The sequence below is a fragment of the Montipora foliosa genome, chromosome 2, assembly GCF_036669935.1.
Source record: "Montipora foliosa isolate CH-2021 chromosome 2, ASM3666993v2, whole genome shotgun sequence".
Lineage (NCBI taxonomy): Eukaryota > Metazoa > Cnidaria > Anthozoa > Scleractinia > Acroporidae > Montipora > Montipora foliosa.
The window spans coordinates 15,350,637-15,355,636 of NC_090870.1; the positions used below are offsets into that span (position 1 = coordinate 15,350,637).

A 5,000-nucleotide genomic window follows, 5' to 3' on the forward strand; every position below is an offset into this window, starting at 1 on the left:
TGCCGGCGAATGAAAAACAATTAAGCGTTAAAACTAGTTCGGCAAGGCGGAGGAGCGTTTCAGAGATTGGTTCTTTGACAGTGCGTTGATCGAAAAAGTGTTTAAGTGCTAGAAGACCTTCGCTATTGGGAATGACTGTGTACAGAGATGTAATGTCCATGGTGAAAATAAGTTTGTCTTGACCGGAGAAATTGAAATCGCGGAAAATTTTTAGTGCGTGTGTACTGTCTTTAATGTATAATGGCAAAGATTTGACGATAGGTGTCATAATCCTGCCTGAGTAGCTAGAAATGAGTTCGGTGGGGCAACTACCGGCAGAAACGATAGGGCGACCTGGGTTGTTAGGTTTGTGAATTTTAGGCAAGAAGTAAATGCACGAAGTTCTAGGGGTGTTGATGATGAGATTAGTGGCAGTGTCCGGTAATTCTTGATTAACTATGAGATTCTGAATGGTGTCTTTGACAAGTTTTTGATTTTTGGAAGTGAGATCTTTCTGGATTTCGGCATAAAACGAGGTATCCGAAAGTTGCCGCAAAGCTTCTTTTTGGTAAAGGTCGGACCGCCAAACAACTACCGCGCCGCCTTTGTCGGCCGATTTGACAACAATGTCATTGCGTTTTCTAAGATTTTTAAGCGCCGCCCACTCTTCCGAGGAAAGGTTGGAAAATTTAGTGTTACGATTGAATTTAAGTTTGTGAATGTCGTGACGGCATTTTTTGGTGAAAAAATCTAAAGAGGCAAATTGCCCCTCTGGTGGAGTCCATTTAGATTTGCGAACTTGAAGTGTTTCAAAAATATCTTTGTTAGAAGTGTCCGAATCGTCCTCTTTGTCATGAAAAAAGGCTTTTAACTGAATGCGGCGAAGGAATTTTTCAACATCTTGCTTAATAGAAAATTCGTTGGTGCGTTTGGTAATAGGGACAAAATTTAGGCCCTTACTGAGAACAGATTTCTCTGAGTCAGTAAGCTGAGCTATGCAATGTAGTGTCGTCGGTAATTTGCGGACCTATTAATTGTTGAAGTGTTAGAGTCTTGGTGTGGTGTAAATGGTCAAACAGTCCAGAATTAAGTTTCACACATGAAAACACGCGCTCTTTCATTGGTCCCCAATAAAATCTCCAGGGTACCTTACATTACACTACGTAGCCTTACATTACACGCGCTCTTTCATTGGTCCCCGTGTCTGCTGCATTCTTCCGGGGTAAAATTGTGTGAAAGATGATTTTCAACAGACCTGTCTCCCACAGTGGCGAAATAGTTTGCAAATTCCTCAGCTCAATGTTTAATGTGATTTCTGTTTTATCTTTCTCATTTTTATTGCTGAGGAGGGGCATAAAAGTCTTGTAAAATTTGCTGGGGTTACATTTTGATTCGCTTAATATTTGCCGCCAATAATCTTGAGAGGCTGTCCTCCTCAGGAGAGTGGCTTTGTCACGCCATTTTTTCATCGATTCTAAATTCTCCTTAGTCTTGTTTTTGTTGTATTTCTTTGCACTCCTGCGTTTCATCTTAATTGCCCCTTTCCATTCAGTTGTCATAAACGGAACGTCTTTCTCGCGAACCCTCATGGATTTGTCTAAGGACTTAGTGCTTCTGAAAGTGATTATCTTAGCAGTATGGCGTTCGACCTTCTCGGTAAGAAAGCCATAAACCATGTGGTGATCACAACAGAATGTTTTGTTCGACTGCTCCAGAGCATGAAAATAAATACGCCTTGTTTGTAAGAATGACGTCCAGCAAGGTTTGGGTTGTTCTTGTAACTCTGGTTGCTTGATCGATCATGCATTCAAGTTGATATATTTCTTCTAGATCCCTAAGGAGTTTACTGCTTTTGTTCTCTGGTTTAAGTCTATCCAGGTTCGTGTCGCCTGTGATAATAATTGTTTGTTTTAAAGATGTAATCCACGACAAAAGATTATTGCCAACGAGCAAGCCGAGCGACTGTGACGCAAGGCTTGCGAGGCGGCCAGCTTAATGCCGCGCGAAATAGTGCAGAAGGCCGAAAAATTCTCAATCCTGCTGTGAAAAGTGTAATGTAAGGCTACGTAGTGTAATGTAAGGTACCCTGGAGATTTTATTGGGGACCAATGAAAGAGCGCGTGTTTTCATGTGTGATGATGACGCGCGCGACTATTGATGATCTTGTGTTCGGAGGTGAGTGAAAGCACATTTTTTCCCATTTCCCTCACCATTGTGTTGTGTACACTTGCTTTGAGTGTTCTTTAATATTTATTTTCGAACCATCGTGAACGAGCTCAAAACTAAACTATAGAGTGAACCAGCTCAAAACTAATCCGGCGTACTTATCGGCCGCTGTTGTCAATTTCGGATTTCGGCCCGCGAGTAGAGCAGTTTGTTTTTCGTTTTGTAACCATTGAGTCGTGATCAATTTAATTTAATTTAATTTTCAAAGAAAATATGTTGTCTGCAAAATACAAAATTAAACGATCAATTTGACTTGTAATTCATGGCTGTATCTTGCAAAATATAAATTCTACAAGTGAAACAACTTTCATGAGCGAGAGAGTTTGATTCCGTGTTACATGTTCCACACTGAAAAGTCTGAAAATCCTTTGGCGATCATCATTTTTTACATGGCTCTGATTTGATTCAACTTTATCATATATATTCCGGTTAAAATTACGGCCGTTCAAAAATTACAGCAGTGCTTTCCATATTATTGCAAAACAAGTTGACGCCTACATTGTTGTTGGAGATACAAGGCGTGCAATTTCTGTTATTATACATTGGTGTCACCAGCTCGATTTTGATTGGCTATAAGCGCGCAGCTAATTCTTGCTTGCTCTGTTTCTCTTACGTCATACCTACAAACAATAGATTTTATATATGTACAAATTGACGTCATACCTACAGACAAATAGCTTTATAATGCATGCAGAAGTGACGTCACGGCGGAGCTCAGCTCAGGAATATGCATAATAAAACAATTATTGAATTCGGTTTTCGCATGTTAGCGATCATTATCAAGGCCTCAGTTTGTGTTATCCGCTTCAGCCTTCGGCTTCGGCAGATAACACAAACTTTGGCCTTGATAATTATCGCTAACATGCTCAACCTCATCCAATAATTGTTAACGATAGATCGTTTTCACGTAACGTCATCATGTTCTAAAATCCAAAACTAAAGAGCCACGAAAGTTTTTATCCTCATCAGGCATAAGAGGCGGTAAATTTGTATCCATTTGCAATTTTAAAGCTCAATAGCGTGCTTCGTTTGGAAACTAGAGCATTTTGAATTTCTGAGTTATAGCGGTGCGTGACACGAGGCGACGATCGAGTTTATTGACAAATATATATTTATCTCATGGTTTTGAGCCTTTTTAGAATTTAGAGCATTAGGAAAAGTGCTTAGGTAAATAGCTGTTTGTTCAGTACAGATGATCACTCGCCTAGATAGCCAAAGTAAGTAACCGATGTTGTCACTATTTTCCGGCCGCCATATTGGTGCACCACAGATGTACACCAACATGGCGTTTTCATACTGGGCTTTGTAAATTTCTGCGAAACATTTCGACGAATATCTGAAGTTTGGGGAAACGCACAGGCCTAAAACTCAGAGAAGTGTCTTCTTCATTCATCTTCTACAAAGGATCTCTAATAATGCGCGGCATTGTTTACTTTAAGCTTCAGAATGTGGCTCTTCGCGATAAAATCCGTTCCAGCAGAACTAAAACAACGAATTTCACGTGCTTCCTACCTTGTTGTTCTCGGCTTCGCTCTCATTCTCCATTTCTGTGGCTCTTACCCATGTGCTCACAAAATAAATCACGTGACGACAGGACTTTGAGAACTGCCATAAATTATTTTATTTATTTAATTTCTATTATCTTTGAAAAATGCGTGGTTACCCCCAATTTTCTTTTTGGATTTCAATAACACTTATTAACATAGGCAGCCAAAGTTCGCGTCACTAGAGAGCGTGTAATAATTGATTACTAGTGGAAGATGACCTTTGAGTAAAAGCGGTGTTGCGGCCGTTCAAAAATTACAGCAGTGCTTTCCATATTATTGCAAAACAAGTTGACGCCTACATTGTTGTTGGAGATACAAGGCGTGCAATTTCTGTTATTATACATTGGTGTCACCAGCTCGATTTTGATTGGCTATAAGCGCGCAGCTAATTCTTGCTTGCTCTGTTTCTCTTACGTCATACCTACAAACAATAGATTTTATATATGTAGAATTGACGTCATACCTACAGAAAAATAGCTTTATAATGCATGCAGAAGTGACGTCACGGCGGAGCTCAGCTCAGGAATATGCATAATAAAACAATTATTGAATTCGGTTTTCGCATGTTAGCGATCATTATCAAGGCCTCAGTTTGTGTTATCCGCTTCAGCCTTCGGCTTCGGCAGATAACACAAACTTTGGCCTTGATAATTATCGCTAACATGCTCAACCTCATCCAATAATTGTTAATGATAGATCGTTTTCACGTGACGTCATCATGTTCTAAAATCCAAAACTAAAGAGCCACGAAAGTTTTTATCCTCATCAGGCATAAGAGGCGGTAAATTTGTATCCATTTGCAATTTTAAAGCTCAATAGCGTGCTTCGTTTGGAAACTAGAGCATTTTGAATTTCTGAGTTATAGCGGTGCGTGACACGAGGCGACGATCGAGTTTATTGACAAATATATATTTATCTCATGGTTTTGAGCCTTTTTAGAATTTAGAGCATTAGGAAAAGTGCTTAGGTAAATAGCTGTTTGTTCAGTACAGATGATCACTCGCCTAGATAGCACAAGTAAGTAACCGATGTTGTCCCTATTTTCCGGCCGCCATATTGGTGCACCACAGATGTACACCAACGTGGCGTTTTCATACTGGGCTTTGTAAATTTCTGCGAAACATTTCGACGAATATCTGAAGTTTGGGGAAACGCACAGGCCTAAAACTCAGAGAAGTGTCTTCTTCATTCATCTTCTATAACATCATGAATTCTTGACTTTTTCCACTGGATGGTTTTCGATTTATT

The 5,000-nt window shown here is 39.8% G+C and overlaps 1 protein-coding gene across 2 annotated transcripts in view; it reads right to left on the minus strand.

The window, feature by feature from the left end:
- LOC137989814 (N-acetyllactosaminide beta-1,6-N-acetylglucosaminyl-transferase-like) overlaps window positions 1–5,000 on the minus strand; it is a 16,662-nt gene that overhangs the window by 10,443 nt on the left and 1,219 nt on the right. The window contains exon 1 of one of the 2 annotated variants that reach the window (XM_068835459.1): window positions 3,718–3,899. The exons of the other annotated variant lie outside the window; for it this stretch is intronic. The gene's annotated coding sequence lies outside the window, so the exon portion shown is untranslated. Of the gene's footprint in view, window positions 1–3,717; window positions 3,900–5,000 lie in introns of those variants that run through there. 2 annotated transcript variants of the gene reach the window in all.